The sequence below is a fragment of the Heptranchias perlo genome, chromosome 10 (assembly GCF_035084215.1).
Source record: "Heptranchias perlo isolate sHepPer1 chromosome 10, sHepPer1.hap1, whole genome shotgun sequence".
Classification (NCBI taxonomy): Eukaryota; Metazoa; Chordata; class Chondrichthyes; order Hexanchiformes; family Hexanchidae; genus Heptranchias; species Heptranchias perlo.
In genome coordinates, this window is record NC_090334.1 from 46,285,737 (window position 1) to 46,309,511 (window position 23,775).

Below are 23,775 nucleotides of genomic sequence, written 5' to 3' on the forward strand. Positions count from 1 at the left end.
GGAGTTTAGAAGAATGAGAGGTGATCTAATTGAAACATACAAGATTCTGAGGGGGTTTGATAGGGTAGATGCTGAGACGTTGTTTCCCCTGGCTGGAGAGTCTGGAACTAGGGGGCATTATCTCAGGATAAGGGGTCGGCCATTTAAGACTGAGATGAGGAGGAATTTCTTCACTCAAGGGGTTGTGAATATTTGGAATTCTCTACCCCGAGGGCTGTGGATGCTCAGTCGTTGAATATATTCAAAGCTGAGATTGATAGATTTTTGGACTCTAAGGGAATCAAAGGATGTGGGGATCAGGCTGGAAAGTGGAGTTGAGGTCGAAGATCAGCCATGATCTTACTGAATGGGCCGTATGGCCTACTCCTGCTCCTTTTTCTTATATTCTTATATCTTTATGAGGCATTACACCCAATCAAAACTCTGTCCCCATGAAGCATCTACATACTTTCCAAGGATCACTGGATAGTAATTAGGAGTATAAATCCCAGCTAATTTACTTTTCCTAGCCCAGGGCACTGGGTCCAATTCAGCACCACCACTGCTGCCCTCATTGAGATGAGCTACCACAGCACAGATCAGGAATCAAAAAGGGATCTTGTTATATACATTCCCAGCTTCCTTAGTCTCTCCTTGTAGCTCAGAAGCCTAATTGTCCTCTGCGCTCTCTCTAAAGAAAGGGTATTAGCCCCCTTGTATAATCTTCAGAAGTTTAAATCTCTTACTATGTGTCTTTTCTGAAAATTAGCTGCAAATTTATGTTTCCTCTCTGATTTCAATGTATTGAGCCGGAACTTGCTCAGAGCTGCAAGGCAACGTTCGCAGCAGCTGCTGCGGATTAAATGTATGAATTTTACTTACTGCGGATCGGTGGCATAGGCTTGCATGATTTGAACGTTTTCAAAAAATGACGTCAACCGAACCTCTGAACAGCCTGGGTTGATTCGCGTGGGAAACGTCTGTGAGAATGGAAGATGAGCCGTAGAATCTGTCAGGATGAGAAGTCACAGCCACAAGCAGACAAGTAGAAATCATTCATTTAAAGTAAACTTCTGTATGTCAGTGAAAATAAAAATTTAACATTTTTTTAAATAAAAAGCCAAGCAAATAATTACATTTAATTAAAGAGACAGAAGTTAAAAGTAAAAATTCTTTTTAAACTTTTTAATTTTTAATTTTTTTTCACGAAATGATCATAAAGTATTACAATAAGAATATGACAGTCCACAATTTTAAAATTTAATTTTTAGTTGTTTCACAGTCATTATTAGTCATTGCGCTTTTAAAAAGTAGTTTAGACTTGGTATTTTTCAGCGCACCTTTTGGTGGGGTAAGTATTTTCGTTCCAGCTGGGCAGATGGGTAAGCTTATGATTTTTGAATGATTTCAGTGATTGTATCGTAGCATGCCCTTATAATTCGCAGTTGTCAAACCGCTGGTGAACCAATGGGAGCAAGTTCACAGTTTTAGTGCGCGTGTGTGTGCATTTGTGAACTTACTCCATCGGTTCGCCAGCGGAGAGAGGACACCATTGAGGAATGGCGTCCCAACCTGAGTAAGTTCTGCCCTATTGTTTTTCACTGATGAAAGTCATGGTTTGCATCTCTTTGTGATGTTTTATGCAAAATAGTTCATCTGGAGAAAAGAATGTAATCTTGTTCTATCATTAAAATGTACATGTTGATTCAGAGATGGTTATTTTTCCAGTACGTGCTGATGGTGAGAACTTTGCTGATCAACAATAGAGATCAGAATATTACCTCAGAATTTTAACATTTTGCATACTTGGTTTTACTGAGGCTGTTACACTGAGATGGTAATTTACTTTATAAGGTATAAACAAGGCTGAAATTCATCTGCATTAAAGTGAAAAAGCTTGTTGCATTTCCACTACAACCCTGAGATTTAGATATCCTATTTATATTTTGGCCTATTAGGGCCAGTGACTGAGCTCTTGCACATGTATAAATTAGATTAAATTAAATTTTCTATCTCAGCATTTTTATTGTGGGAAAATAATGGAACTAATTACAATTTACAGTTTTAATGTATTAAGATTAATCTTAGTATTGTGTCTTACAAGAAAACTGATGCAGAACAAGCACTGTTTCATTCAGTGTAATATTAAAAAAAATCCAAACTAACTTGCAATACTTTAAAGTTCTTAAACAATTTCTAATCTGCAGAAGATATATTGAAAAAGAGATTCAGCCGAAGGCACATTAAAATGAAAACATGCTACTATTAAACTAACTGGCCTGATGACATTGAAACAAAATTGACACTTCTTTAAGGTTTCCTTTTTCGAATAATGTAGTTCAGAGGTAAATTCAGTGAATGGTTATCAAGGGCTTTTTTTATTTCACACTGCAGTTTTCATCGAATGTATTTCAAGCAGAAAGAAAATTTTCCATGACTCTTAACTAATCTATAATCAGTACTGTGAAACTGTGCGGTAACACTATGTTTACAAGTCAACAGGCATGTGATTCATGCACTTACATTAACGTGTACTAGTGCCGAATCACTCAGTCTACAGATTACTGAGTCTTAGACAGACATATTACAACACTGAATGACACACAGGAAGACAAATAAGTCAGTAAGTAAAATATTCATCATTCACTGGTCTAATCTTTAGTAATTGCTGATGGTAGTACAGCTCTGTTATGAATAACAAATAATATGAGAAAATTAGTTAATTCAATTTTCATATGACCAAGAGCGATATGACATGTGAGATGAAACTAGCCAAAAGAGGGGGGTCCCTGGAGGGGATAGTGTGTACAAAAGCTATTCTCTTGTCTTTGGGGCCTAGTTTTAAATGTACCTTCTGTCCTTGTTCAGGCTCTATGTATAAAATAATCAAAAACAGATCTACACAGTATTGTTAGTATCTATCAAGTACCAATATAATCGGATTCTTCCATAGCCTGGCCTGATAATCACATTACATGCTAAAAAATTCAACCTTGTAACCCCATCAGTCACAGCTAAATTCCTGCCATCATGATTTCTGAGCTTGTTCCATCATATGTAGGCTAAACAGACTTTTACTTCTTTGTAAAGTTATCTTTTTTTAGACACAGTGGGGGTTAACCAATTTAAAACGGGCACTGGGTGCGCGATTAGCCTGCGCCCGGTCGTTGTGATGCAGGCAGCACGTAACATGCACCAGCAGGGGGCCCTGATATCGGGAGTGGCTAGCAGCACGAAAAGAGAGCCTGCACCTCTTAAAGGGAAGGTGCACTGTGACTGCAGGAAGTGGTGGAAGTCCATTGTAAAGTGAATCTGTGCTGCAATATAGTGAAGCACGTTGATGATGGGAACTCTGGAATTTTTAATGAGCAACAACTTGGCTGCTCAAAGTTTGCGGGACTGTTATATTTTCAAAATATAAGATACCGGTCTGAACGGAGTTTGAAGGGAAATTAGAAATCGCACATGTAAAGCACAGATGCAGGTCTTGTACTTATGTTTCAAAATTGTTGTTGTATTTTAAAATATTGAATAAAGGTTACTCAAAACTACATCCCACATCCTCCAATCTGCATGCCAGACCCCACCAATCTGCCGATCTGAATTTGTACAAGGTCTGAGAGAGTGCATGCACCAAGGTTCTCTTATGATGCACTAGAGGCCTTGGTGCAAGAGGTGGACAGAAGGAGCGACATCCGATGTCCGCAGGGAGGCAAGAGGCCCTCTAGACATGTGCTCCCGAGGCAGTCGGAGGCAATAGGGGATGAGGTCAATGCCAGGAGCTTAGTACAATGAACATGGATGCAGCGCAGGAAGAAGTGCAATGATTTGACATGAGTGGTCAAGGTGAGTGAGTTCAACTGTCAAGTGGCATATCGTATTAACTGCGCCTCTAGTTGAATTCGCTGCTCCACGCACTACACCCATCACCCAACTACCAACACACTCTTTTAATCGGTACTCAACTCTTCCAATCAGATGCTTCATCTCACCCTCACACATTACCACGCTTGCAAGCTGCACATCGACAACTCACAGGTCACACACGCTGGCAGCTATTCGACCATGATAGCCACATCACCCAAACATCTTGCAGGAAACTCACCAACACACTTCCAGCTTTTTTGAAGGAGAAGGTGACGCATAACAGGAGGCAGCAAGTAGCAGTGGCTCCATGGAACATGAACCTGCTGTCCTCTCTCAGGATGACAGCATCCCTGCCACTCCACCAGTGCCCTTGCTGTTGTCTGTCAGCGAGCCAGCCCACTCCCTGTAGAATATTGAAACTTTATGATGGGAACATAGGAACAGGAGTAGGCCATTTAGCCCCTCGAGCCAGTTCCGCCATTCAGTGAGATCATGGCTGATCTGTCTCCTGGACTAAATTCGATCGCCCAAGGAGTTTGGAGAGGAATATTTCAGATTTTTTTCCCCCTAATTGGCCTGGGTTTTTATCTGGTTTTTCACCTCTCCCAGGAGATCACATGGCTTTCAAGTGGGGTGGGAGTCCATATATTGTGATGCACAAAGCAATGTAGTTGTGTGGGACAGGCTGGATGGCCCAGTGGTCTTTTCCTGTCCACCATAGTTTGCATGTTCGTAATGCATCAGCCTGGAATGCATCAGCCATAACTGCCCTCAAACCCTTTCAATACATTAATATTTTACATTGAAACCTCTTTATAATCTTAATATGCTTACTTGAAAACTGCAATAGAAGTTTTGAAGATACATATTCAAGTCATAACAAAATCTGTAGGGTACAGGATTTTCAGGCATGTGACAGGTCCTTAATCTGCTAAATTTATTGTCATATTCTCTTCCAACATTCATGTTTGGAATTTATTTCTACAACTCCTTCCCCCTGTTTCTTAATATAAAAACAGCCATACAAAACAATTAGTACTGTATCTGTTATATATTAAAATGCTGAGTGGGTTGCAATCTTCTGTCTCAAAGTACATTGAAAACTCCAAAGTCAGGCTTTGTCAGTTAGAAAACCCATTTTAAAGTGTCAATATTTATCTGCAGTACCTTTTATGTCTGTAGGTGGCACTGTGTTTGGCATTTATAATGTTAAAAGATCTGTCACATAACATTAGCTCCAAATCCACTACTTGAATAGTATTTTTGCCCTTAAAGTCAGCACATGTCTAACCATACAGCTGCATGAGTAATTCATGGGGTGATAGTGTAGAATAAATCTTTATGTAGTGAAGGTAGATGGAATGCAGCCTATGGAAGCCTCATGTGACCTGAAAGAAAGGTAATACTCCGCTTTTGGACTGTAATCCAGCCCTGAGCCTTCTGGTACAATTGATACCAAGGGTTCCCTACACACTCCTCCCCGAAGAAATCATGTCCTCCTGACTTAACCCATGCTGCATGATCTAAGTTGCTCCACATGGTGCTTGTGAGTGTGGAATGTCTCCAACCTTTACCCACCTGCACACTGCATTTTCCGTTTAACTTCCAGCCCTCCCGTCCCTGCTGACTGGAGCAACTGGCCATGATGTGTAATAGGCCAATTCCCCCCATCACATTTCAAGCCAATCAGCTGCAACTTGCTACCTTTTGACACTTCCAATCTGATGTGAAACTGCTGTAAATTTACCATTACTGCAATTTCCCACCATGAAACAGAAAAGCAGTGACAGTAGAGAAAGTTAAGCTCCTCCCCCGAACTTAGAGCTAAATTTGGTCAGAGTAGGAAAAGACGTTGAACTCGCAGCCACTCAAAATTGGGACTGGGTATAAAAGGATGGTGAATTCTCAATCCTGTCAAACCACAATGAGAGCAAATATTGGGCCAGGGAAGAAAGGGATGGTAAATTCAACCACCTCCCTAACTCAGAGCAAAAAGCAGGGTCCTGGATGGAATGACAGCCCTCCTTGGGAGAGCAAAAGGACTGCCATCCCAGAGAACCAAATTGGAGCTAGAGGAAACATTTGTGAATTTACCCACCAAGTAACAGCGAAATTGGGGCTGGCAAAGAAATGGTGACACCCTCCCTCTTTCGCTTTCTTGCCTCTCCATCTCCACTCCGCATTCACCTTCATCCATTCTTCTCCTCTTCCTTCCCCATCTCCCTCTTCAATTCTCTTTTCCCTCACTCTCCCTATCTGCTCCTCCTCCCACCTGCCTCTTCTCCTACCCCTTTCTCTCCCCTCTCTTTGTCTCTTCTCTTTGTCCAACTTCCCCATCCTCATCCTTCTCCTCTCCCCTTCCTGCCTCTCGCCACCTCTTCCCCTCTCTCCTCCTCCCTCATCTACCTTCACCCCTCTCTCCTCACTTCCTCTCTACCGCTCCTCCCTCCCTCCTCCCTCTTCCATTTGCCTCCACCACTTCTGCCTACCGTTCCTCAATCTGGGCTCAGTTATTCCCCTGCCCTCTAACCATGCTGGTCCTGAATACTGCACTTGTTGACGACTCCTCAGTGTAATGCCACAGGAGATTGACTCGTTATACCTGAAAAATGCTGAGTGTGCCACAACATTCCATTTCAGAAAATTAGGCTCTGTCAATAGAACATCCCTATTTCAAAATGTCAACAATGTCAGCAGTGCCAGATATGTCTGCAGGTGGTGCTGTGATAGGTCGTATCAATGTTAAAAATGTCACATAACGTTAGGTGATAAACAAAGAGTTGATATTTGTATACTGGCTGTTCTGAGTCTACATGCAGTAGCACACTGTGGCCACTGGATCCCTCTCCAGCAGTATCTTCCCTGCAGCTGTATGTCTCGGAACTTGTGGGGGTGAATTTCCTTAGGGTTTCTGCCAAAGTTACAGCTGAAATCCAGCCGAACTCAAAATAAAACAATGAAGGTAATAATGGCCCAGAAATTGCTCGGAGTGGTGAACCAACAGTGCTCACTGCTCCATAGATTAATACTAACCCACTAACTCACTGGGTGCGCTTTCTCCAATAGGAAGCGGAGAAGAGCCCAGCGTTTGCTCCAGTGAAGCTAGGACATTGGGAAAAGTGCGAGGAGCACTCTCTCCCCTCGACCAATCAGATTACAGCATTTTTGACAAGCTGCGAAGAGTCACTGCAAGCTGGAACATAAAAATCAGGAAGTGAAAGGTACGCTAAAATCATTTGTAAAAACAGTTATAAACAGCGAAAAAAGAGAGGGTAAGAAATAATTGAATGAAATAAAAGATACAGAAGGTAAGAGTACTTACTTCTTATTTTAATAATTTTTGGTCATTAAAACAAAACTAAATTTTAAGAAAGTTTAAAAATTTTAAAAAAAATTAAAACTTTTTTTTACTCTTCCCTTCTAAGAAGTAATGAGACTCCACATTTTCAAAAGTTAATTTTTAGTTGTTTGGTAGTCATTAAGACTTACTGGGCTATTAAAACTTAGCTTAGACCTGGTATTTTTAAGCGTACCTGTCTTGTGGCGATATTAGTTACTTTCCAGCTGGGCAGAAGAGCAAGTTGGCGCTGGTCCATTGTTTCCATTGATTTCCAGGTGACAATATCCCTTTAACTCGAAGCTGTCATATCGCCAGTGAACCAGGAAGAGCAAGTTCCATATTTCCACGTTTCACTGTGCTTGTGCGAACGCCGGAACTTGCTCTTCGATTTCGGCACTAACAACGGAGAGTGCTGTTGAGCTTACCATTGTTTTTTAAACAATTTCTGGGCCATTGAAATAAATCTAAATTTAGAATTTTGCATAACATTCCTCCCCCAACTTCTAGATCAGTAATCTGATTTTTAAGGATGACCTTTCAATCTGTGGGCCCTAACATTAACAGGCCCTTGCTGTTGTAATGTTGGGGTATCCTATGCTTTCCAGAAGCCTCCCTTCCCACTGGCCTCAAGCCTCCCCCCACCCATGAGCAGCAATGCCGTCTCCAACACCTGCCCACCAATGTCCAGCTCCATTTCCCCCTTGTTGAGGAGCATTGTCAGCTCCAATTCTCCCATTTCTACTGAGCACCAGTGACCTGAACTCCCTGAAATCCAACCCAGCCCCTCCCGTTGAGATGAAGAGTGGACGGAAAGGGAGCTCCCCCCTCTCTGCTGGTGTAATTTGCTTGCTTTAGCCCCCCACCCCCAAACTCCCATTCCTCCTTGCCTCTTTCCCTCATGAATATTCCAAGAGAACTGTTCCCAACTAAGAAGAATTGCTCTCCCCTCCCCACCCTCCTCACCCCCCCAAACAGAAGGTGGAAAATTACATGGTAACCCAGATATCTTAGCACCGAGAGTGCAGAGTAGCTGCAGAAGGCAGTCATATGCCTCTAGCAGTAAGCCCTTTAGAAGAGGGGAAGAACATTTGAGATTAAAAATCATAGCTGTCAGTTTGGATTTGTTTGCAGCTTAGTGGCAGCAGTTTCTTGAAGTTCATCAACAAAAATCAATTGATACAAAATGTAATTCTAAGCAATTTGCAAACAAGTATATTCTTGAAACTAGAAAAACCATGTATTTGCATTTACTGTAATTAGATGAGGTCATGTACAGTTACTGAAAGGTCACACACATAAAATTGAACTGTAAAGTTACGTGGTTATCAGAATCTAACAATCTCATCACAGTAATAGTTTTTGTTTTGGTTTTGCCCTTAAAATTGTGCTGTGACTACCATTAATTAAAACTGTACTGTTTTACCAGTCATTGAAACTATTTTTAAGAGGATGCAACTCAAGATCTTGTTTATTTATACAGATCAGAATTTCGTTAGTGAGACTTTGTTTAAGCCAGAGTAGAATATTTTTCAAACACTTTGGAGGGAAAGCTGAAATTTGTAAAAGTACTCACTAAAAGTAACCTGCTAAATTTTCTAGGAGTTACATGATTTTTAAAATGATAGCTCTGCATGAACATTCCTTATTGAACAAATTGTTTTTTCCCATATTAAAAATACATTACTGTTAATTACAACAGAGAAATAAATTAATTTGATCGTTTGATCAAAAGACACAGACTGAACTTTAAGTAAATAAAACAAGCAATTCAAATTTAACAATACGACTGTAAGATTGATGAATGTTAAATCTCATTTAGTATGTAAGAAATATTGTATCTGAAATCCCAAAAGATAATTGATATTAGACAAAGAATATAACATCAATCCCCCCTCCCCCAACCTTTTCCAACACATACACATCAGAAAATTAGACTAGAATTCAACATTCATATTGAAACTTTATAGGAGATCTGAATTCAATTGCTTTTGGCCTGCCTCACATGAACCAGGCCATCTTATATTAATCATAGAATCATAGAAATTTACAGCACAGAAGAAGGCCATTTGGCCCATCATATCTGTGCCGACTGAAAAAGAGCTATCCAGCCTAATCCCACTTTCCAGCTCTTGGTCCGTAGCCTTGTAGGTTACGGCACTTCAAGTGTATATCCAAGTACTTTTTAAATGCGATGAGGGTTTCTGCCTCTACCACCCTTTCAGGCAGTGAGTTCCAGACTCCCACCACCCTCTGGGTGAAAACATTTCTCCTCAGCTCCCCTCTAATCCTTCCACCAATTACTTTAAATTAACTAACCTCTCTGCTAAGGAAAATAGGTCCTTCCTATCCACTTTATCTAGGCCACTTATAATTTTATACAACTCAATTAAATCAATCCTCAGCCTCCTCTGTTCCAAAGAAAAGAACCCCAGCCTATCCAATCTTTCCTCATAGCTACAATTCTCCAATCCTGGCAACATCCTCATAAATCGCCTCTGTACCCTCTCTAATGCAATCACATCTTTCCTGTAATGTGGTGACCAGAACATAGGAACATAGGAACAGGAGTAGGCCATTCAGCCCCTCGTGCCTGCTCCGCCATTTGATAAGATCATGGCTGATCTGTGATCTAACTCCATATACCTGCCTTTGGCCCATATCCCTTAATACCTTTGATTGCCAAAAAGCTACCAATCTCACATTTAAATTTAGCAATTGAGCTAGTATCGATAGCCGTTTGCAGAAGAGAGTTCCGAACTTCTACCACCCTTTGTGTGTAGAAATGTTTTCTAATCTCGCTCCTGAAAGGTCTGGCTCTAATTTTTAGACTGTGCCCCCTACTCCTAGAATCCCCAACCAGCAGAAATAGTTTCTCTCTATCCACCCTATCCGTTCCCCTTAATATCTTATAAACTTCGATCAGATCACCCCTTAACCTTCTAAACTCCAGAGAATACAATCCCAATTTGTGTAATCTCTCCTCGTAACTTAATCCTTGAAGTCCGGGTATCATTCTAGTAAACCTACGCTGCACTCCCTCCAAGGCCAATATGTCCTTCCGAAGGTGCGGTGCCCAGAACTGCTCACAGTACTCCAGGTGCGGTCTAACCAGGGTTTTGTATAGCTGCAGCATAACTTCTGCCCCCTTGTACTCTCGTCCTCTAGATATAAAGGCCAGCATTCCATTTGCCTTCTTGATTATTTTCTGCACCTGTTCATGACACTTCAATGATTTATGTACCTGAACCCCTAAGTCCCTTTGGACATCCACTGTTTTTAACTTTTTATCATTTAGAAAGTACCCTATTCGATCCTTTTTTCATCCAAAGTTGATGACCTCATTTGTCTACATTGAATTCCATTTGCCACAGTTTTGCCCATTCACATAATCTATCAATATCGCTTTGTAATTTTATGTTTTCATCTACACTGCTTACAATGCCACCAATCTTTGTGTCATCAGCAAACTTAGATATGAGACTTTCTGTGCCTTCATCTAAGTCGTTAATAAATATTGTGAATAATTGAGGCCCCTGCGGGACTCTAGTAGTCACATCCTGCCAATGTGAGTAGCTACCCTTTATCCCTACTCTCTGTCGCCTTTCGCTCAGCCAACTTCCTAACCAAGTCCGTACTTTTCCCTCGATTCCATGGGTCTCTTATGTGGGACCTTATCAAATGGCTTCTGGAAGTCCATATAAATAACATCCATTGACATTCCCCTGTCCACTACTTTAGTCACCTCTTCAAAAAATTCAATCAGGTTTGTCAGGCATGACCTACCTTTCACAAATCCATGCTGGCTCTCTCTGATTAACTGAAAATTCTCGAGGTGTTCAGTCCCCCTATCCTTAATTATAGACTCCAGCATTTTCCCCACAACAGATGTTAGGCTAACTGGTCTATAATTCCCCGGTTTCCCTCTCTCTCCTTTCTTAAAAAGCGGAGTGACATGTGCAATTTTCCAATCTAGAGGGACAGTTCCTGAATCTAGAGAACTTTGAAAGATTATAGTTAGGGCATCCGCAATGTGCTCACCTACTTCCTTTAAAACCCTGGGATGGAAACCATCTGGTCCTGGGGATTTGTCACTCTTTAGTGCTATTATTTTCTTCATTTCTGTTGCTTCACTTATTTTAATTTTATCGAGTCCCTGTCCCCGATTTCAATATTAGTTTTCTTGGGTTTTCCGGCATGCTATCCTCTTTTTCTACTGTAAATACTGACGCAAAGTAATCGTTCAACATGTCCGCCATTTCCCCATTGTCAATGACAATATCCCCACTTTCAGTTTTTAAGGGGCCAACACTGCTCCTGACCACCCTCTTTTTCTTAATGTAACTATAAAAGTTCTTCGTATTGGTTTTGATATCCCTTGCAAGTTTCTTTTCATACTCTCTTTTTGTAGCTCTTACTATCTGTTTTGTGACCCTTTGTTGATCTTTGTATCTTTCCCATTCGCCAGGATCTGTACCATTTTTTGCCTTTTTTGTATGCCCTTTCCTTATGTTTTATACTGTCCCTTATCTCTTTAGTTGTCCAAGGCTGTTTTTTTGGCAAGTAGAGTTCTTGCCCCTCAGGGGTATAAACCGATTCTGTATCACGTTAAATGTTTCTTTAAACATTTCCCACTGATCATCAATCATTTTACCCATTAACAGATTTGCCCAGTTTACTGTGGACAGTCTCTGTCTCATCCCATTGAAGTCGGCCTTGCCCAAGTCTAGAATCTTGGCAGCTGATTCACTTTTTTCCCTTTCAAACACTACATTGAACTCGATCATGTTATGATCGCTGTTGGATAGATGTTCGTGTACAGTTAAGCCGTTAACTAAATCTGGTTCATTACTCATTACTAAATCTAGTATGGCTTGCCCCCTTGTTGCCACCAGGACATACTGCTGTAGAAAACTATCCCGGACACGCTCAAGAAATTTGCTACCTTTCTGACAGTTGCTAGTCTGCTTTTCCAAATCTATGTGAAGGTTAAAGTCCCCCATTAAGAGCACTATGACTTTCTTACACGCTTGTCTAATCTCTGCATTTATACAATCTAGCACTTCAGAGCTGCTGCCAGGGGTCCTATACACAATTCCCACTATAGTCTTAGATCCTTTCCTATTTCTCATTTCAACCCATAAGGTCTCTGTTGGCTGCTTACCTCTCGTTATATCCTCCTTTATCATTGAAGTGATTTCATCTCTAATCATTAAGGCTACTCCTCCCCCTCTTCCATCTCTCCTGTAGACCTTATAACCCGGTATATTTAGTTCACAATCCTGACCATCCTGCAGCCATGTCTCAGTAATAGCTGTCATGTCATACCCTCCAATTTGAATTTGAACCTGTAGTTCATTTAATTTATTCCTTATACTCCGTGCATTTGTATATAGAACTCTTAGTTGAGCCACACACCCTAGCCTGACCTTCAGCTTTGATGCTCGGTTAATCGCCTTACGCCTTCTAGTTTTAACTTTATCTGTAGTGTCTAAAGTACACTTTCTTTCTGCTGCTCTACGCTTTTCCTTTTCACTTGTTCTTGAACAACTGTTTGTACTATTTGTATTGTAAATTCCCCCTGGGTCTTCTCCTCTCTTGCTGCTCTCAACTTTACTCCCTCTGACTCCCCGCTCAGGTTCCCATCCCCCTGCAACTCTCGTTTAAACCTTCCCCAACAGCACTAGCAAACACCCCCGCGAGGACATTGGTCCCGGTCTTACTCGGGTGTAACCTGTCCCGCTTGTACAGGTCCCACCTTCCCCAGAACCGGTCCCAATGTCCCAGGAATCTAAATCCCTCCCTCCTACACCATCCCTGCAGCCACGCATTCATCCTGTCTATTCTCCTGTTCCTATACTCACTAGCACGTGGCACTGGTAGTAATCCTGAGATCACTACCTTTGAAGTCCTGCTTTTTAATTTATCTCCTAAATCCTTAAATTCACCTTGCAGGACCTCATCCCTTTTTTTACCTATGTCGTTGGTACCAATATGGACCACGACTACTGGCTGTTCACCCTCCCCCTCCAGAATGTCCTGCAGCCGCTCCGTGACATCCTTGACCCTAGCACCAGGGAGGCAACATACCATCCTGGAGTCACGTTTGTGAGAACTGTGCGCAATAATCTAGCTGTGGCCTAACTTGTGTTTTATACAGTTTCTAGCATAATCTCCCTGCTCTTATATTCGATGCTTCGGCTAATATTGAATAATTAATCATTCTGCCAGTGAAATAAATCACAACGGGAACACATACAACACTGAGTGAAGTGTAATTAATTAATTGATTTCAGATTTCAGCACCAGAGATTAAGGCCTATAAATATACACTAAAAAATATTTTATTTCAAAGCATAATATCTGGCTAACCACGTCACTTCAAAAATGCAGGCATCATAATTCTTTGTTGAAATCCTTGGTAAACACTCGACACAACATATAATTTCATCCGCCAGCTGCACTGTGTTCCCGTACTAAAGTGGAAATTGATTGGGTACCATGAGCAAAAACTTCTTCAAAGACTAAATTAGGCCAACAAAATGAAAACCGACTCTCAACAAGTGGAAGTGGCCAGTTACAAACATTATATTCAATGTGATCAGGGACACCACAGTGCTAGCTGCATGTGAGAAAGATTCCTATACTCACTCATATATGGTATTCATCAGTTTCTAGCAGTTTCTTTGTGTTATAAGTAGCATATCATCCCATTATCTGCTACATCCTACAAGTCATAATGACTTTCAGTGTTCTTGATTTCCTTTCACTCATTGGTTAAGTCTTCACAATGGACATGCAGATCTTTCTCACTCATGTTACTGGCGAGTTATGCTCCAGATTTGCCATATTTCTGTGCAATTTTGTGTTCATTTGATGAAATTAAGAATTAATTGCAAGCTTTTTGTTCAGCATTAATTAATCATGGTTGATCTAAAAGGACTATTGCAATTAGATTCATACTGTTTGCTGTTCAATGAAAGTTATCTGGTTGTGGTGTAGCTTGCAGATTTTCTTGCTGTCCAACATGTTTAGACAGAATTCTTGTTACAACAGATGTAAGTAACTACATGCTAAAATAGACACATAAGACATGTAGTATGAAATGCTAAATAACCGTACTATGTGGAATTAGAATGAAAGGTTTTGTTAACTTAGAATCATAGAAAGGTTACAGCATGGAAGGAGGCCATTCAGCCCATCGAGTCCGTGCCGGCTCTATGCAAAAGAAATCCAGCTAGTTTCACTCCCCTGATCAATCCCCGTAGCCCTGCAAATTTTTTCCTTTCAAGTACTTATCCAGTTCCCTTTTGAAAGCCACGATTTATTCTGCCTCCACCCCCCACCCCCCACCCTGGCAGTGCATTCTAGATCCTAACCACTCGCTGCGTAAAAAAGTTTTTCCTCCTGTCACTTTTGGTTCTTTTGCCAATCACCTTAAAACTTGCTGTGTTATCAAAGAGTAAACTTTCTAAAGACCACTGCCGTGAAATGTCATTGTCCCTGCCATATCTTTGATGGGAGACCGACCTAACCCCTAGGGAAATGACACCGGTTTTATGCTTTTTCCTGGGGCATTTTCCAGTCTCCTGCCAGAGTTACAGCTGGAGACTGGCACATGGGAGGTAATTTTCCAATATATACATTGGCGGCAGTTGAGGGTCCCGACTTCCAGCTTGTACTTGGAAAATTACTCCCATGGGCCAGGTGAAGTATGGCATGTGCCAGGCGTTTGCATTACTTTGCTCGAACAATGTGCCTTTAAATCCAATCCCAGAGGAATCTCTGCTGCACCAGTGTAGCAGTTCCATGTCCCACACCACTGTTATGACCTGTGTGTGATTGTCATCTTGGTGTGAATAAGAAAACAAGAATTTGTATTACATCTTTCATGTCCTCAGGACATCCCAAAGCACTTTACAACCAATTAATTACTTTTGAAGAGTAGTAAATGTTGTTATGTAGGAAAACGTGGCAGCCAATTTGCTTTTTGTCTCACAAACAGCAAAGAGATGAATGACTAGCTGGTCTGTTTTGATTGAGAGATAAATGTTGGCCAGCACCCTGGGAGAACTCCCCTGCTCTTCTTCAAATATTGCCATGGGACCTTTGACATCCACCTAGACAGCCAAATGGTGCCTCAGTTTAACACATCATCCAAAAGCCAGCAACTCTGACAGTACTGCACTGAATTATCAGCCTCACGTATGTACTCAAAGTCCTGGAGTGCGGCTTCAAACCATAACCTTCTGACTTAGAGGCAAGTGTGCTACCACAGAGCTAAGGCTGACACTAAATACTATTTATTGATCTCCTGACAGAGGAGAGTTTCTGGATATTGTTTATTAGAGTGTTTAATGCAGGAGTTATTTGTGTAAACTGGACAGTCTCCCAGCACACCGAAATACAGCAACAACAAGGTGGTAGACCCTGTAACATTTCAAGATCTTTACCTCTTTGATCTGGAAGGGACTTCAGTTTAAATTATATTATGTTACTGATATAAAGGCATGTACAGCGCATAAAGGGTTAACTCCTAGAGATGCACGCGCCATCCAAAATGTTGATTAGGACCATTCATTAAAATATCAAGTAAAGCAGCTATCAAAAATTGTGCATTCTCACATGCCACATTAATTTTCAGACAATAGCAGTGATTGAGGATATTCCAGAGCTGTTAGCACCCTTACTGCTCAAATGGTTTCATTCAACATGCTTCGCAAGAAGGGGAAAGAGCTTAGCTAAACAGACAATGCTTCCTGGTCGCTTGTACTGGGGGCCTTCTGGCTGCTACGTCATTAGAAAGCTCACATTAGGCCTGCACTCGCTGCAGACACAGGCTCAGTTACTTCGATTGGGAAAGCTCAGGAAATCCTGAGCAGCATTGTGGAGAGAGACCTGACACAACAGATCGCCTCACTCATTTCCTCTTCACTGTATCTGGGAACTCAGTGTTGCCCAGCTGGAACAAAGAGGAAAATCTGCCCTAATGTCTTTATCCATTACTTACGTATATCTTGTAGTGTAGTGTGAATTTCCCATTTTTGCTAAGTTCAGTCCAATACTGACAGTTCAGAAAATTGTTGGCTTTCTCTTGCAGACTTCCTTCTGGAATTTTTCTACTTATTTACCATTAGAAAATGGATTAAAACTCATTCAACAAATCAGGCGACAGGCTAGGTTTTCACCCCATCGACCATGAATGGTTGCAAATGAAAGCCTTCAGAATATTTCCGTAAATAAGCTGTGGTTTTGCTGGGTCATTCCAGAGCTAGTTGTTGAACATATGTGGTACACCAGCATAAATAGCCTTTAGTTGTTGGGTTGTTAACATAAGAACATAAGAAATAGGAGCAGTATTAGGCCATACGGCCCCTTGAGCCAGCTCCGCCATTCAATCAGATCATGACTGATCTTCGACCTCAACTCCATTTTCCCGCCCGATCTCCATATCCCTTGATTCCCCCAAAGTCCAAAAATCTATCGATCTCAGCCTTGAATATACTCAATGACTCAACATCCATAGCCCTCTGGGGTAGAGAATTCCAAAGATTCACAACCCTCTGAGTGAAGAAATTCCTCCCTTGAATGGCCAACCCCTTATTCTCCGACTATGCCCTCTAGATCGAGACACTTCAGCCAGAGGAAACAAGCTCTCAACCTGTACCCTGTCAAGCCCCCTCAGAATCTGATATATTTCAATGAGATCACCTCTCATTCTTCTAAACTCCAGAGAGTATAGGCCCATTCTAGTCAACGTCTCCTCATAGGACAACCCTCTCATCCCAGGAATTAATCTAGTGAACCTTCGTTGTACTGCCTCTAAGGCAAGTATATCCTTCCTTAGATAAGGAGATCAAAACTGTACGCAGTACTCCAGGTGAGGTCTCATTAAAGCCCTGTACAACTGTAGTAAGACTTCCCTACTCTTATACTCCAACTGCCTTGCAATAAAGACCAACATGCCATTTGCTTTCTTAATTGCTTTCTGTACCAGCATACTAACTTTTTGTGTTTCTTGTACGAGGACACCCAAGTTTCTCTGAACACCAACACTTAATAGTTTCTCACCATTTGAAAAATATTCTGTTTTTCTATTCTTCCTACCAAAGTGAATAACCTTACATTTCTCCAAATTATACTCCATCTGCCACCATCTTGCCCACTCACTTAATCTGTCTATATCCCTTTGCAGACTCTTTGGGGGTGATTTTAGGAGGCAAATGCGGGTGCGTGGGGGGGGCTCCGAAAATCGCGCAAATCCCGTTCGGGTTCAGAAGCCGGCTCCAATCCGCCGACTTCCGATTTTCCCAGAGACCTGTGTGCTTGCGGGCGACCCGAAAACGGAAGTCCCGCCGGCTTTAAAGAACCAAATGTACCTGGTACTTGAGGCACTTTACCTATGACAGACTAAATACTTAGAAAGATTTTTAACTTACTTGGGCAGCTTGCCCACAGCTTCTGAAGGGCTGGATCAGGGAAAAAGAAACTAAATAAATTAAATAAAAAACAAGGAAAAGAAAACGCTAAAGGCACCTACCTTTGAAACCAGCTCAGATGACATATGTCTTCCACTCCGATGTCCCCCTCTTCACCCTTCCGATGTCCCCCTCTTCACCCTTCCGATGTCCCCCTCTTCACCCTTCCGATGTCCCCCTCTTCACCCTTCCGGTGTCCCCCTCTTCACCCTCCCGATGTCCCCCTCTTCACCCTCCCGATGTCCCCCTCTTCACCCTCCCGATGTCCCCCTCTTCACCCTTCCGATGTCCCCCTCTTCACCCTTCCGATGTCCCCCTCTTCACCCTTCCGATGTCCCCCTCTTCACCCTTCCGATGTCCCCCTCTTCACCCTTCCGGTGTCCCCCTCTTCACCCTTCCGGTGTCCCCCTCTTCACCCTTCCGGTGTCCCCCTCTTCACCCTTCCGGTGTCCCCCTCTTCACCCTCCCGATGTCCCCCTCTTCACCCTCCCGATGTCCCCCTCTTCACCCTCCCGATGTCCCCTCTTCACCCTCCCGGTGTCCCCCTCTTCACCCTCCCGATGTCCCCCTCTTCACCCTCCCGATGTCCCCTCTTCACCCTTCCGATGACCCCTGATGCCCCCCGATCTTCCCCTCTCCCCCTCCCCGATCTTCCCCTGCCCCCCCCGATCTTCCGTTCCAGCGCCGGATGAAGTTGTGCTCTCTCTCTTTCTCACCACCCCCCACCCCGCTCGTGTTCCAGCTCCTGATGGCAGCCAGCCTGTCAATCAGACTAGCTGCCGGGCGCGAAACCCAGAGAGGACGTTAATCACTATCAATCAACATACGATCGCGTCAGAAACGGTAAGTTTGGTTCATGCGGGTTTGCCACGCGCACCTTCACTCCCCTGCTGCCAACCCGCCACCATTGTAAAATCGAGTCCTTTGTGTCCTCCTCACAACTTAATTTCCCCCTAGCTTTGTTTCATCAGCAAATTTGGATACATTACACTCGGTCCCTTCATCTAAGTCATTAATACAGATTCTAAATAGTTGAGGCCCAATCACTGATCCTTGTGGTACCCCACTAGTTACAGCCTGCCAACCTGAAAATGACCCGTTTATTCCTACTCTCTGTTTTCTGTCCTTTAACCAATCCTCTATCCATGCTAATGTATCACCCCCAACCCGATGAGCCCTCACCTTGTGTAACAACCTTTTATGTAGCACCTTATCAAATGCCTTTTGAAAATCCAAATATACTACATCCACAGGTTCCCCTTTATCTACCCTGCTAGTTACATCCCCAAAAAACTCTAATAAATTTGTCAAATACGATTTCCCTTTCATAAAACCATGTTGACTCTGCCTAATCATATTATGATTTTCTAAGTGCCCCGTTACCACTTCCTTAATAATGGATTCCAGCATTTTCTCGACAACCGATGTCAGGCTAACTGGCCTGTAATTCCCTGTTTTTTCTCTCCCTCCCTTCTTGAATAGCGATTAAGATGAATAGTTGTTCTTAGTTTTGATGTATCAAATCCATTGGAAACTTTCCATAACAAGGTAGCAACATAAAAATATAAGAAATAGGAGCAGGAGTAGGCCATCCGGCCCCTCGAGCCTGCTCCGCCATTCATCAAGATCATGGCTGATCTTCTACCTCAACGCCATTCTACTGCACCATCCCCATATCCCTTGATGCCTTTAATATCTAGAAATCTATCGATCTCTGTTTTGAATGTACTCAAGGACTGAGCCTCCACAGCCCTCTGGAGTAGAGAATCCCAAAGATTCACCACCTTTTGAGTGAAGAAATTTCTCCTCATCTCAGTCCTAAATGGCCTACTCTTTATTCTGAGACTGTGACCTCTGGTTCTAGATTCCCCAACCAGGGGAAACATCCTCCTTGTATCTACCCTGTCGAGCCCTGTAAGAATTTTGTATGTTTCAATGAGATCACCTCTCATTCTTCTAAACTCTAGAGAATACAGGCCTAGTCTACTCAATCACCCCTCATATGACAATCCCGCCATCCCAGGAATCAGTCTGGTGAACCTTCGTTGTACTCCTTCTATGGCAAGTATATCTTTTCTTAGGTATGAAGACCAAAATTGTACACAATATTCCAGGTGCGGTCTCACCAAGGCCCCATGTAATTGCAGTAAGGCATCTTTACTCCTGTACTCAAATCCTATTGTAATAAAGGCGAACATACCATTTGATAGATTTGGTGAATGGGCAAAACTGCGGCAAATGGAATTCAATGTAGGCAAATGTGAGGTCATCCACTGTGGACAAAAAAAGGATAGAACAGGGTACTTTCTAAATGGTAAAAAGTTAAAAACAATGGATGTCCAAAGGGACTCAAGGGTTCAGGTACATAGATCATTGGAGTGTCATGAACAAGTGCAGAAAATAATCAATAAGGCTAATGGAATGCTAGCCTTTATATCTAGAGGTCTAGAGTACAAGGGGGCAGAAATTGTGCTGCAGCTATACAAAACCCTGGTTAGACCGCACCTGGAGTACTGTGAGCAGTTCTGGGCACCGCACCTTCAGAAGGACATATTGGCCTTGGAGGGAGTGCAGCGTAGGTTTACTAGACTTCAAGGGTTAAGTTACGAGGAGAGATTACACAAATTGGGGATGTATTCTCTAGAGTTTAGAAGATCAGATCGAAGTTTATAAGATATTAAGGGGAACGGATAAGGTGGATAGAGAGAAACTATTTCCACTGGTTGGGGATTCTAGGAGTAGGGGGCACAGTCTAAAAATTAGAGCCAGACCTTTCAGGAGTGAGATTAGAAAACATTTCTAAACACAAAGGGTGGTAGAAGTTTGGAACTCTCTTCTGCAAACGGCAATTGATGCTCGCTCAATTGCTAATTTTAAATGTGACATAGATAACTTTTTGGCAACCAAAGGTATTAAGGGATATGGGCCAAAGGCAGGTATATGGAGTTAGATCACAGATCAGCCATGATCTTATCAAATGGTGGAGCAGGCTCGAGGGGCTGAATGGCCTACTCCTGTTCCTATGTTCCTATGCCTTCCTAATTGCTTACTGCACCTGCATGTTAGCTTTCAGTGACTCATGTACAAGGATACCCAGGTCCCTTTGAACATCAACATTTCCCAATATCTTAGCATTTAAAAAATACTCAGCATTTCTGTTTTTCCTACCAAAGTGGATAACTTCACATTTTTCCACCTTATATTCCATCTGCCATGTTCTTGCTCAATCACTTAGCCTGTCTATATCCCCTTGAAGAGGGGATATCCCCAAGGCTTCAGTGACTCAGTCTTTCTGATCACAAAATACAAATGTAATCCCTTTATACAAAATCTTTATGAAAAGCCAGTTTATCAGTTAAAAGTAATAAAAAACTGTCTTTAATAAGTCTTATTTTGGGTTTATGTGTCTTTACAGTCAAGGGCCATTTAGAGAAGTTGGAAACAGGTCAGAAAGATCTATTTACATTAATTTATTTTCATAATCTGAATATTAATGAGTGGAGAGGTGCAGGCTCGGTGCCACGGCGATGGGAAATGAAAACGGCCTGTGTTTGACCTGGACGAGAGTTTAAGGTGAATGTGTGATCTGATAGGCCAGAATGTTTTTTCCTGCCTTGCTATTTGCCCAGTTGTGCCAGAGTTTTGGTTCTGGGTTAGCACCCAATGGGATTAGGCACCAATGACAAAAATACAGTAACAAAGTGGCATTATTTCCAAACACTTACCCCGTGTAACTGGTTACGCAGAGGAAAATCTTTATTCTGGGAGAAACGAAACTTTTCTAACTCTTCCTCCATTCCACTCTCAAGTTGGAAGAATGTTGCTTTACAACCCATGTCATGTTTTAGTTGGATATTTGTTCTCCACCGTGTGGTTAAAAGCCTCTTTCCAGTTTCCTGTGTAAGTTAAGTTCTAACCACAGGAATCAGTGGATATGTGCTTTCAATATGTTTTCTGCAAATAAAACAATAAGATCACAAATAAGATTTTTCCTGGACTTCAAGTTTTGTAAAAAGAAAATCTCAGTGGTGGGGGTGGGGGTGGGGAGGAGAGAGAATCGTGATGATTCTTTTCCAATCCTGATGATTCAGCCATGACTAACTATAGCAACAAGATCCTAAGAATTTACAGTGCAGCTGCTGACTCATAACACAAGACCTAACAATAATTGTATTGAATTATAGCTGTAAACCAGTCTGTACTCATTCTTGCGACGTGGGTGTCTCAGGCAAGGCCGACATTTATTGCCCAACTCTAGTTGCCCTGGTGGTGGTGACTGAATAGCTTGCTGTGCCATTTCAGAGAGCAGACAAGAGTGAACCATATTGGTGTAGGACTGGAGTCACATAAAGGCCAGACCAGGTAAGGACAGCAGGTTTCCTTCCCTAAAGGACATTAGTGAACCAGTTGGGATTATATGACGATCCGACAGCTTCACGGTCACTTTTACTGATACCAGCTTTTTATTTCCCAATTTTTTTCAACTGAATTCAAATTCTCAAACTGCCATGATGGGATTGGAACTCACGGCCAAGATTTCTGCTGAGTTGCGGGGTTAGATGCCTAATAGGTTCATGCCTGTGTTTATGCTCCACACGAGCCTCCTCCCTCCCTATCAGCATATCTTTCTATTTCTTTCTCCCTCATGTGTTTATCTAACTTCCCCTTAAATGCATCTATGCTAGTCACCCCAACTACTCCTTGTGATAGCGAGTTCCACATTCTAACAACTCCCTGGGTAAAGAAGTTTCTCCTGAATTCCCAATTGGATTTATTAGTGACTATCTTGTATTTATGGCCCCTAGTTCTGTTCTCCCCCACAAGTGGAAATATCGGAGGGCGGCGGGTTCTCAGCGGGGGGTCGACTGGGCGCATGGGTAACGCGCCCGGTGAAATCACTGTGCTCTGCACGGAATCGCAGGCTAATTGGAGCCACTTACCTGTGCTTCCGGGTTTCCCGCTGGTAAGCTGCACGGTGGGCGGACTGCGCATGCGCAGCAAGGTCTGTCAGCTGGAGGAGCCCTATTTAAAGGGGCAGTCCACCAATGCTCCTCCTGCAGCAAACAACCAATTCTGAACCTGTGGCAGGCCAGAGGAAAGGCTGCCCCAAGATTTTCGGACTCCTCACTCCAGGTGCTGCTGGATGGGTTGAGGAGGAGGAGGGAAATCCTTTTCCCATCCGATGGGAGGAAGTGCCCTCCCTCCACCACGAAGAAGGCCTGGCTGGAGGTGGCCGAGGAGGTCACCAGCAGCAGCAATGTGCCACGAACCTGGGTCCAGTGTAGGAAGAGATTTAATGACCTAACCAGGTCAGCCAAAGTGAGAATACTTACGCATTCTCCCACACTCCATCTTCCACATCACCTCCACCACCACACAACCCCTTCTGCACTGCCACCACAACGCTCTCGCATCACTCCTCACATCCACTCAACTATCATCCTCACTTTGCCTGCACGTACTCACCGCCCGTGTCTCCATTCGAACACTACCACACAACCCAATCCTTATACAATATCATGGCTATGTTGCACACGCACCCTCCCATGCATCTCCCTCACACTCACCCCCACCCACACCAATGCATGCAGCGGCTCACCATGCAATCATCACTCAATCACGCCTCTGTGTTTTGCCTTGATAGGAGAAGAGATGCCAGAGCGCCCGGGAGAGGGCATGGACCGGAGGGGGCCCGCCACACCAGGTGGTCCTAATGGACGCGGAGCAGCAGGCATTGGACATCAGCCACACGCTGGAGTGCCTGTCCGTGGCGGATGCCGAGGCTGGGGCTGCACAAGCGGCCGGTGAAAGAAAGCTAACACTCAGCACTCATGATAGCGAATGATCTTAGCATCATTTGGCATCTGCAGCACCTCAACATCTGTTCACACGCCTACTATTGCTTTCTGTTCTCTTGCAGGGCCATCTGTGAGCGCCGTGACCGTGGAGGGCGATTCCTCAGCGGACCTGCCAGTCTCTGAGGGTCCATCGTCACATCTGAGCCATGCATCCACCAGCGCAGATACACACACCTCGGTGGGTCCCCGTCCTCACTTAGTTGGGCTTGCACATGGTGAGTCACCACGCACATGTGAGCACGAGCAGACCCTGGTA

The 23,775-nt window shown here is 43.0% G+C and overlaps 1 long non-coding RNA gene across 2 annotated transcripts in view; it reads left to right on the forward strand.

Moving 5' to 3' along the window:
* The first annotated feature begins 2,537 nt into the window (after nt 1–2,537).
* Nucleotides 2,538–23,775, forward strand: part of LOC137326141 (uncharacterized) — a 47,185-nt gene continuing 25,947 nt past the window's right edge. Inside the window, exon 1 of one of the 2 annotated variants that reach the window (XR_010964120.1) lies at nt 2,538–2,602. This is a non-coding gene — a long non-coding RNA (uncharacterized lncRNA). Of the gene's footprint in view, nt 2,603–6,918; nt 7,068–23,775 lie in introns of those variants that run through there. The other variant, XR_010964119.1, reaches the window with a different exon arrangement.